Source organism: Cydia fagiglandana, chromosome 14 (genome assembly GCF_963556715.1).
Source record: "Cydia fagiglandana chromosome 14, ilCydFagi1.1, whole genome shotgun sequence".
In the NCBI taxonomy this organism is placed as follows: Eukaryota; Metazoa; Arthropoda; class Insecta; order Lepidoptera; family Tortricidae; genus Cydia; species Cydia fagiglandana.
The window spans coordinates 8,747,946-8,760,039 of record NC_085945.1 but is presented as its reverse complement, the minus strand read 5'-3'; the positions used below and the strand labels follow the sequence as shown (position 1 = coordinate 8,760,039).

The 12,094-nt window shown below is 37.3% G+C and overlaps 1 protein-coding gene across 5 annotated transcripts in view; it reads left to right on the top strand.

Moving 5' to 3' along the window:
- LOC134670708 (brain tumor protein) overlaps nt 1–12,094 on the top strand; it is a 502,486-nt gene that overhangs the window by 482,292 nt on the left and 8,100 nt on the right. The window contains exon 4 of one of the 5 annotated variants that reach the window (XM_063528524.1): nt 63–105. The exons of the other annotated variants lie outside the window; for them this stretch is intronic. The gene's annotated coding sequence lies outside the window, so the exon portion shown is untranslated. The remainder of the gene's footprint in view (nt 1–62; nt 106–12,094) is intronic. 5 annotated transcript variants of the gene reach the window in all.

Here is a 12,094-nt window from a genome sequence, read left to right as displayed (position 1 = left end):
GTTCAAAGCATAATGGCGTTTTTTTCCTCATCTTGGTATTAATTTGGTTCTTTTCTTTACAGGTAAGTATCCTGACTCGACATGACTCCCTGGACGGCAATGAAGGTAAAATGTCGTTTAAAAATACGTCAAGAACGAATCGGGATCAAGCCACTAGGGCTGATGCCGTTACCACCAAGTGGGGTAACTAGGGACAGATGGGGTAACTTTAGACAATTGTTAATGACTAACGGCCCGATTGGAACTCTAGGATACGTCAAATATTACGACTAGATACGATATGGATTAGATATGTCAGTGTCGAAATTGATGTTTTTGTTTGAAGAAACGTCACTTTTGATACTGACATATCTGATACAAATCGTATCTAGCCGTACTATCTGAAGTATCTTATAGTTCGAATAGGGCCAGAAGACTATGAACTAATTTATAATTTAATGTAGGAAATGACCTTGAAACTGGTAAATCCTCATTCAAAGATGATGGGATTATGTATTTATTATGGCTCCTCTACACGATGGCCCAGCACCGGCCACTCCAAGGTACGCATTTATGCGTTAGAGGGAGCAAGTGATATTGCTATCTCATTCTACCGCATGGTCCCTTGGAGTGGCCGGCGCTGGCCCATCGTGTAGAGGAGCCATTACCTTTGTCTAATTATCCTTCTTGTTCCCAGTCATCCCACTTAGCGGTAATCAAATAGCTTGAAGTAGATTCTAATTCAACAATTTGTTATGGATTGAAACTGGTTTTGATACTGTCAGTATTTATATATGGTGTGTCTGACCATGGGGCTTTAAATCCAGGGCTTGATTTTACTCGCTAAACTGAGCTACTTTTACTATGAGACCAACCCTGAAATCGGGGAATTTTTTTTGGCTTTTCCATAGAAAACGTCGACGTCTGATTAGCCAAAATGTATGAATAAGTAAAAAAATTTTTCGGGATTTCGGGGTTGGTGCCATAATAAAAGTAGCTCAGTTTAGCGAGTAGAATCGAGCCCTGAATTTAAAGCCCGAAGGTCAGACACACCCTGTATGTGGGTAGATTGAGATGTAGGGTAGGTTGTATCGGCATGCAAGAAAAATAAATCAGTATTTAATCAGCTGAAGTGGCTTCGTTATACTCTTAATACATTACATGGCGCAGCCGGTAGGATACGAACCTACGTTCCCAAACACCTAATACCATGGTATAATAATATACTCCGCCTGGTACTCTCTTCCCGTCTTTTCGTGGTCACGTGACTGACACAAGCCTACGTCATCATGCGACAGCGCTACACGATAATATGCGATAGCGCTATATATAGCGGCCATGTTATTGTGACGTAGGCTTGTGTCACTTTGGGAAGAGAAGGCCATGTTTTATTAGACTATGCTATAAAGTATTATAGCAGGGGTCTCCAAATTTTTATACCTAAGGGCCATATTGCGCCTCAGAATTTTTGCGCGGGCCACCATCGGTTACAAACTTGACGATCGTCTCGGTGATTGGCGCGCATCTCACGCACGACTTTCACATTCACACTTCACTTTCACAATGACCGTCAAGGTGGTATCAAAATAAAGATCAATACCGTAACAAGTTGTTATATCAGAATCGGCTCCTTGTTGTACTTAGAACATTTAAAATGTCAATATCTATACTTAAGCCCCATGTGGCTAATTCCGTCATGGGGTTATTCCGTCCACGAGCGTATATTTCTTTGATTTTCAATCGGAGGAAAAAAACCATTTGCTTTTGATTGCTGAAACTAAAAGTAATCGCTGCTTTGTTGACCAAATTATCAATGTTCTTAGTTTTTCGAGAAAAACGCTAGTGGACGGAATAGTCCCTATGACGGAATTAGCCATATTGACCTTACATAGAATTAATTTTTAGCCGCCTATAAAAAAGTGTTCCGTTCAATTCTAATTTGATTCTTTACTTTGACAAATCAAAATTGCATTTGTCTTGTAAGTTTTGATATCAGGGCGACTAGAAGTTAAGACAGCAGCAGCCCTGAAAAATCATGCGCCGACCACTGCTACTTTTCAGTGCTAATCATTAAGTAGTTTTTTTACCCTAACGGATCTCCAGACCGATAAAAGTCTATCAGTTAAAGCAGGACGGATGAGCAGTGCTCGCCGTAAAACATTGCGCGTCATTTGTTTTACGGACTAAAAATCCCGCCCGACGTGATTTTCTCGCTCTAGAGTATTAAGCATTCTTTATTCTCTCAAATTAGGTATCTTTAGTCTAACTTTGTTACTTTATACGGCCGCTTATAAGAATAAGGTGAAGTTATATGCTTTGTCTTATGGTAACATTCCATTTCTTACCGCAGCTGCACTACCGGTACTGAACGCGTCGCTGTCAGTGTCAATTTCCATAGTAAAATGAACAGTATTGCAGCTGTCGTTGGAAATGGACTGACACCTTTATGCGTATTTATTAATCTGCTGTCATTTGATACACGTGATGTATGTCAAATTGTCAATGCATAGTTTGGATAGTATAATTGGAGTAAATGGCCAGAGGGATGCCAACTTAGTGGTTTTACCACTAAATTTAGGGGGAAATAAACCAGCTAGGGGTTTTTTAGGGGCTAAATATTTTTAGTGGTTTTTTTAGGGTTTTTTAGAGTAGAAAAGTGCGACAAATTTGAAAAAATGTAGGTGCGAAGGGATATCGTCTCAAATAAAATTTGAATTTCGCGCCTTTTTCTACTGACAAGATTTTCTTGACCATATGTATATAACGTTCATATGTATGATCATTAAAATGTCGAACCGGTTCAAAATCATAATAATGTTCTAAATTTCGAAATCTATAATAATTTCTTTTATTTTTTATTTAGTGGGTTTTCCAAAATAATAGTACAGTTTTAGGGGTTTTTAAGTTGAGACCACTGGGTTATAAAAAAATTGGAGTTGGCAACCCTGAATGGCCTGCTCTGTCACCCCGGCAGTTTATTGGAGCCCTAATAACATACTACAAATTTGTAGCAGTTACCGGCTCTGCACTATGATTCCACTAGATCAGCGGTCGGCAACCTTTTAGCAGCCAAGGGCCACATAGTAGTTAACGGAGGTGACGCGGGCCGTACTTTGTTAATATTTATGACTTTATGAGACATTGTCGTTTGTCACTATTACAAACAAAATAGCTAAGGCGGCACTCCGGCCGCAAGTGACAGTTTCACGAGCCGCATGCGGCCCGCGGGCCGCAGGTTGCCGACCGCTGCACTAGATAATTAACAGACATCGTACATTTTCCAGCATTTTTGGTACAGCGGAGTGGTGTTAAGGGAATTGGTATAAATAATTTCAACGCTAATGATTAATTAGCGTTAATTACGTTAATATTAACCTTAATTTACCATTTCAGTTGAAATTATCTATACCAATTCCGTTAACACCACTCTACTGCACCAAAAATCCTGGAAAATGTACGATCTTTGATAATTAAATAGATTGGATTATTTATAATTACCTACACTGTGTTTACGCCTACAACATTAACCACCAGCTTTACGAGTATTGACACCTTCCTTGCCTTCATACGTCTTAAACACCTTTACCATCTTACAATGCCGGCGCCAAAACAAGAAAAAACCTTTCTTTACCTACCCATAAAAACCATCAGCGATATATTTAACTGAATAACCAACTTGGTAATTGTAAACATGAAACAGAAAGGTCATTTATTCAACTCAACTTACAAATAAAATTAAACCTTTATTGCATAGGCGGTGGGTCGGAGATACAACGCCCACGTTTGGTTATAGGGAGGTGTTGGGTTTCGAAGCTTGCATTAGGGTGCCCAATGCCCGGGGATCAAATTGCTGCCCATTATGGGCGGAGACAACTGCGCTCGTGTAAAACTGTTGTTTTTAGCTCGATATTTTGACGACGAACGATCTCCCGCTGTGTTTGTGGTTAAGTAAAAATAGTGACAAATACTTAAAAGAATAGGAGTGATGGAAACTGGTTTTTACCTTTTATAAGATAAGGAAAAAAATTACCACCCTGAAACGTCATCTTTTTGTTTTACCTTCCCTTAAGGTGGCAATGAGGCTTGAATTGAGGACTTCTTATAAACTATTAAAGGGTTACAAAGGCTTAAGATTTTTTTCGAAACGTGAGTTTAGGGTGTATACCTGTTGTAGGTATATACATATAACTGTACTTATTCATATTAAAACTCAATCTCATATTTTATAAGTGTTGTTATTCGTTAAACAGTTAACTCATTCGCTATTTAAGTTTTTTTAGTTATAATTTTGCCTACAATGTTACCTACGCCATGCGCTTAAATAAATTCGCTACGTATACCACAATATTAAAGAGTTTTTCAGCTGAATACTTAGCTTAATACTGTTATTTAAAACCTTAAAAACACCAGGTTATGTAAACTCACTGGTTTAATACATAATGAACTTGCTACTCCGACTGCCATTCCCGCTGAGTAAGCTATTTTGGGACGCACTTGCTTTACTATGCCCTTGACATAAAAATAATCCCGGTTCTCCCGTTTACCTAAAAATAACATAAGTATTTCACGCCGACACACACACACATTGTTACTTTATGTATTTTATTCGTTTATAACCGTATTTAATATGGTTATACACCTCTGTAAAAACATCGCGCAAACTACGTTTGACTAAAAAATCCCAGATAAAACTATGTAGTTTAAACAGTGAAAACTGAAAACTAGTTAGTAAGTAGGGTTACATACTTATGTAAAACTTTATTACCTACGACAAAGTAAAAATACAATATTAAACACAAATTTTAACTTATAAAGTTAACTAATATGCCTGGCGAAGATAACATTCGCTGATAGCAAATTTCAAATGAAACTCATCGTTGCATCTGTCATCACATCACGATATATTTTTACTTTTCATTTGGCGTTTGTCTACGTTTGTCACCTTGGCTAGACCCCCTGAGTCTTGATCGCGGGACAATTCGCGCAAAAGGCTGGCCGCGTTGCCCCTTTGGTAAAGACAACAAGGCAAAATATTGCCGCTGAGCATAATATTGGCCAGCTCTTTGGTGACTAGCGTGAATTTAACATCATTAGTAAAAGCCTAATTATTACCTAAAGCCTAAATGGACGGATTACCTTTAGTTGCCTGTAGGCAATAGTTGCGGCGACTAAATTAGAATGTTTATCCGACAATTAGGTCGTGTTGAGGTCTCGTGATTGACGGCGATTGCGGTCGGGATTATAAGCTTTGATGTCGGTAGTTCTATACTTAATTCGATTTTAGACTTCGACTAGCGTCTACTTAAGTAAAAGTGGTTAAAACTACCCTTTCTTCCCCCCATTAATACTCCTGTACTAACTTACTTATTGTTACCCTCTAAGGACAACTTGTTCCAACCCACTAACCATGAGGTTAACCGGTTAAACCTGGAGTTACCATGGCTACCAGTACAATTTTACACTGGGTTAACGGTGCAAGTGGGTCTAAGGCCCACTTGCATCATCCCAATAACCCGGGGTTAAGGGGTGAAACCGTTAACCCAGTATCAAATTGTACTGGTATCCATATTTCATTACCTATTTCAAAAAACACAAATACAAAATATTTATTATTATTATCTAGTTTAAGTCTAGGTAGATTGACCACGTAGGTACACAGTAAAGGGTTAGAAACGTCGGATTGTATGTATTATAAATTGATTATGCGCGACATAATCCATACTCGTATAAGGGCCACTTGCGCCATCCAGGGTTAGCCACTAATTCGGGGTGAACCAGTTAAACCCGGAGTACAATTTAACCCTGCGTTAACGGTTAACTCCGAGTTAGTGGCTAACCCTGGGTGGTGCAAGTGGCCCTAAATAGCTGTATTTCATGAATAACTAACTATGGGGGGAACCGAAGACAATATTCTGATTAATTGAATTATCTCTATCCATGATTGATTAATTATGTCTTTAGAACATGAGCACAGACGGTAATTCAATGATCAGATTCAATCACGTACCTAGGTGGATAATTTCGAGATCTCAGCCGATTATTTCATAGTATGTTATGTCTAATATCTACTTCATACATATACTATTACTGGGTATATCTAGACTTAAATTAATATGTAATTGATAGCACTTAATGTTTAAAAAGTTTGAAGATTACTTATAAAAGCTTTACTTAAAGTATTTTATTAAAAAATCAAATCTAGCATTTTTTCATTTATAATTGGAAGCTGAAATGAAATAAAATAAAGCTTAACTTATTTTAATTATACATAGTAGGCACTTAATAAGGCTTATACAATGAATCAAAATGAAAACTATCATAATAAGCCTTATTATTTTAGGTCTGGTCCTATTTCAAAATATTAACTATTATTTAGTATGTATAATATTATGACGAGTTCTGTTTATTTTAATTAATTGTACCTGTCTGAAAATTGGAAACCAACTAAGCGAGCAATATTATAAACAATGTAATGTAACAAAACAAACCGAATTACACAAGTAATTGGTAATTAACGCGGACCAAATATTTATTCAAACTCGCTAATTTGTACAAACGTTTGCTGCATATATTATTATTGTGTTTGTTTATGTTAATTCAAATTAATTACGTCTCTGACTACGCTGCCGTGTTACACATACATTGCAGACTTACTGTTAATATTAGTACAAATATCTGGGAGACAGAGCTTTGCTCGGAAAACATAAAAACTCGAAAATGTGCGTTTTCCCAGAGATAAGACCTAGCTAGATCGATTTTTCGCCCCCGAAAACCGCCATATAGTAAATTTCATCGAAATCGTTAGAGCCGTTTCCGAAATCGCCGAAATAAATATATACATATATGCCTATGAAGCCGATGGTCCCGGGTTCGAATCCTGGTAAGGGCATTTATTTGTATGATGATACAGATATTCCTGAGTCATGGTTGTTTTCTATGTATTTAAGTATTTATATATTATATATATCGTTGTCTGAGTACCCACAACACAAGCCTTCTTGAGCTTACCGTGGGGCTTAGTCAATTTGTGTAAAAAATTTCCTATATAAATATACAAGAAATGCTCGTTTAAAGGTATAAGGTACTTACCTCAAACCTTCAGGCGTACTTCAATCTTATAGGCCGCCAACGTACTTACAACCGTCTGGTGTTGAACACCCCATGGGCGACGGTAATCGCATATCATCAGGTGGTTCGTCGGCTGGTTTGCCTCCAATACCTATAATAAAAAAGTATTTATTTGTGACGTAGACTTTTTAGGGGTAAGCAAAGATATTACATTTACTTAGTAGTAAATTTACTTACTGAAAGCATCTTCGGAAAAGAAATGAAAGCTAAAAAATATACCTACGATCATGTAGTTTGTCTCGTACTTACACTTTTATGATGAATTTATATTGGTTATTAATGTTAGTAATAAAGTTATTACCTTTAAATATCATTCGCAAACAAATACCAACGAAAACATAGAGAACGTAAGTTATCTCAAACAATTTATATGTAAGTACTCTGTTAGATTATGCAATAATATTCAAAAGCCAGTAACATAATATAAACAAAACCGCAGTATCTATCAAAAGCATCTCTTGCTAAACCCTAAACACGCAAATAGGCCCATTTTCCGCCGGGGGCCATTAAAGAACAATTTGTAACTATCAAATTCGATTTCCAAATGTCGCGCGTACCGCTTACCTCCGAAATTCAAATTTGGAATGCCTCAGAATTTTAATGGAGGCAATTTATGGCGTCTCGCGACGTCATCTCGACGTAATCGCCTTACGGTATAATTGTCTTTAGCCATAATTAATATTACTTGAGCGTTATTGTTAATGAAAGAGCGTTTTGGAACGTCACCGTCAGTAAAACGCTAAGCTTCACGCTTCCTTGGCGTATGGTTAATGGTACCTATTTCGATGGTTTACCGAGTCAAAGCCAACCAGCGAGCTATTATTCATCATTATTTTTATCAAATATTTTGATTTGAGTTTTCAAAGTCACTGTACATGTAAGTATGTATGTGTACGTGTTTTTCAAACTCGATGGGTAGGATGACAGCTGTATATATATATATATATATATATATATACATATACTAAAAACCCGGACAAGTGCGAGTCGGACTCGCCCACCGAGGGTTCCGTACTTTTTAGTATTTGTTGTTATAGCGGCAACAGAAATGCATCATCTGTGAAAATTTCAACTGTCTAGCTATCACGGTTCGTGAGATACAGCCTGATGACAGACGGACAGACGGACGGACGGACAACGGAGTCTTAGTAATAGGGCCCCGTTTTACCCTTCGGGTACGGAACCCTGAAAAGTAACGAAGCTGTCCAGTGCCTTCACCACTGGAGGGCTTTGTCACTTTTAGTAGTTGTCTATTTTGGGAATCTAATGGTATCTAGTGGTATAGGCCACTCTTTACAATTTTATTAGTAGAGGGGAGATATTATTGAACGAGCGGTATAAATTCATAAATCGGCCCCCAACTCTACGCTCGCTATACAATGCTAACATTGTGAATACATTAACTTGACAGCAATGAGTCACCTTGAGGTTTGCCTTTAAAAATTACAACTTTAAAGCTATACTTCAAACATGGACACGTAACACGGGCCGTTTTAAACGCCATTAAAAAGCAATTTGCAATGTTATGTTGTTTGTGGCTTCTTTATATTCGCTTCTATTTCTTCAAATGCCCTTTGGCCTACTTATACATATAATGTATATTATTAGGATATTATTTTTCACACCACCCACTCGAAAAAGGGGTTTTTCTTCTTCAAAATGTCACCAAAGTGACAATTTTCTGTTCCAAGACACTATTTTATTTCTTTTTTGCACAATTTTTTTTAGTCTAAATAATATTTAGAACATAATAATATCCTCATAGGTGATGTGAAAAACAATAGGTTTATTTCCATCGTGGGCGTTAAAACTTGAATCCTGAAGACAAGGATTTTCAGGATTCAATATACGTATGCCCACGCTGTAAATATGTGATTTTGCCCCCTCGCGACACAATCTATTATGTGCCCTTATATACCTACACATTTGCATAAAACAAATATACTTTCTCGGCCAAAAACCTTAAACAAGAAAGTACCTACGTTTAATCTTTAATATTGAATGACAAGACGAAACTTGTTCAATAAAGTGGAATCATGCAAATCTCCCGTCCCTTATTAATATTATGTATGAAGCGAGACGGCAACTGTTTGCAAGTTTGAAAGATTGCAAATTCTTGGAAATCTATTGGAGCAAAGTTTTACCAGGGGTTTCTTGGCACTTTTTTTGTAAAACACTTTAACTAGAAAAGTAGGATATTTATGAGGATTTTTAATACTTTAAAATTTTACGCTTGTTAGAAAAAAAATGATATCTTGTTAATTCTACTTTAATGAAATAAAACACAATTCATAATAAAATTATCATAATGGTAACATTCCATTTCTAACCGCAGCTGCACTCCCGGTACTGAACGCGTCGCTGTCACTGTCAATTTTCATACTAAAATGAACAGTATTGCAGCTGCAGTTGGAAATGGAATGTCACCTTAAGTGTCAAAATGTATTTATTCAGGTAACCAATTTTGTGCAAAGATAAAGAAAACCATAACTTAGTTAGAGTTAGTACAAAATAAATTACGCTACCCGGGAAATACCGCTTTGAACCGCTAAAATGTTACGGGGAGCCATCGTTTAAATCCTAACATCTCAGTGTGACTACAGATAAATCATTATGTAAGTACAGTAGAACCCGCTTAATACGATCACGTTTAATACGATTTCCCGCATAATACGCCATTTTACGCCGGTCCCTGCAACTTTAGGCCTGTTTTCATACATTTTTTTCACGGTTAATACGACTTGCGTCCCGCTTAATACGCCATCTAAAATTATCGATACGCACCATCTGCACGTTTGTGTTATTGACATAACCGTTGTACGGTCTTATTGTTATACAATACGCCGTTAGCCAACATTTTTTAATGTGTTTATTGCCTACCTAGGTTTTTTTTTCTAATATCTTTTGTCGGGTCCTTATCGCCGTGAGAATGCTATGCCATCTGGCCCATCTGCTTGACGGTTATGGACCACGGAGTGCACTCTATCGCTCCCAGATTTGCAGTTAGTTACTCCACGACTTTCTAGTTGAGCATATCGTCAGTGTTCCTAGATTATTTAACCGCGTGTGACCTACCTACAGTCCTACACTTAGATATCATTCGCTCATTATCATCGCTACGGTATTTGTACATGAAATAATACCTACTAGTTTATTTCACGTTTAATACGATTTCCCGTTTAAGACGCTTTTTTTGCTAGGTCCCCTCAGAATCGTCTTAAGCGGGTTCTACTGTACTTTATAAAAAAATTTTACATCGTGCACTCGAAGATTTCCTCTAAATTTGCCCATGAGTCTATTTAACAAATCTTAATCATGCGCTTATCTGTGATATTACATAACGTAAGCCCTTAAAAATTCATATTGTCCCATAAAAATTGCGTCTAATGGTACGTGTTCCATGTTTACTTTAAAAAAAGTCCCGCCATACGCATTAAGTTGATTCGTGACGTCGTAAACGCAATGTTGCCACTCGAAAAAACGCCATCCCGGACATGTGCTCATGAATTTTAACTTCTCAAGTCTCCCGGCATATTACACATGGCAACTGGCAACCCGATACATTATATATTTGGGTTTATGAAACGATTTTCTTGAGATACCCGGTTTTTTTATGGAGGGTTGAAACGCGTGTTTTATCTGTAGATATATGCCATTTATGAAGTAAGTTTGTCGTGTTTGTATGGTCATTCAGTTTTGGTAATTTCGTGGATTGGAGCCATTTCCTTTAACTACGTCCATTAAAAAAAAATCAATAACTACCGTAGTTGATTAAACGTATTTAATTATAGCAAACAACGGCGCTCTAATAATAGCACTGTTACTTTAAAAGTTAAACAATGTAACGCCGTTAATTGGAATAGCCAGCGTTCCCTAAAAAGGTTAATATCGGCATCTGTCCCCGCCATCTGCGTTAGATGAGCTGCCGATGCTCATTACTGCCGATTCCCTGTCATTTATAGAATTAATAAAGCACAAGGGCTAAGTCCAGAATGTTCTCTTGACGTACCTATTTGTTTTGTATGCTTAATGGATCTTACACGTAGATATTATATAATTTAGTATAGAATTTTTCTTAGTCACGGCTGAAAATCGCTCACTACACACAAAGGTATTTTTTCTCTTTTTTCGCATATCATAAGACTTCGATTTTCCGCTATGACACTCGCTAGACATCTTTATTCCCTTTCAATGAAAGCTCGCAGTTGATCTTATTCAAATCGGCATTCTATAGACGCTCCGAACAGACTTGAATTTTTCAATTTGCCCAAGCCAAGATCATCCCTTGCGCAAACTTTATTTACAGAAAAATCCAAAGTTACCTTAAGTTAATGTAATTCCCAAACAATACTTTAGCCTCAGATTATTTATTGTGCACTCCAACTTGACGCGCGAGCGCGACCACAATTCACCGACGGTGCTAAAATGCTCTCCCTGTCCACCCTTACGTTTCTATTCTCATTAGCCGTTCCAAGCTATTGTCAACTTTAATTTCTGCACGTTTGAGTCTGTTTCCATCTGCTCCAGCCTGTGATTTACGACGGATCAGGAAACCTTTTCGGTTGCCGTAATCTGCTTCGACCCAATCGCAATTAATGAGGTCCCAACAGCGCGGAGTCGGTTCAGGCGGTCTTATTGCTCGCACTGGGAATACTGGACGTGTTTGCAAACTGATCCCGGTTTTAAACTCTTTGACATCTAAGATTGTGCAATAAGTAATTTTATTAGAATTACGTACTGATAATTTTCATGCAATTATACATAAGTATAAATAGGTATATGTATATAGGTATAATTCATTGTAAAAGCAACATGAAACGCAATTGAATGGCACTTTCAATTTTGTTCTTTCTTCTTTTTCCCGTATAACGTTATTTGTGATTGTAAACCATCTTAAACATTCGTAGAAAAACTAGAAGCAACTAGGTTACCTGCCTATCCCGCTCTAGAAAGCACAAATCACATAAGATTATGCACATAGTTGTCT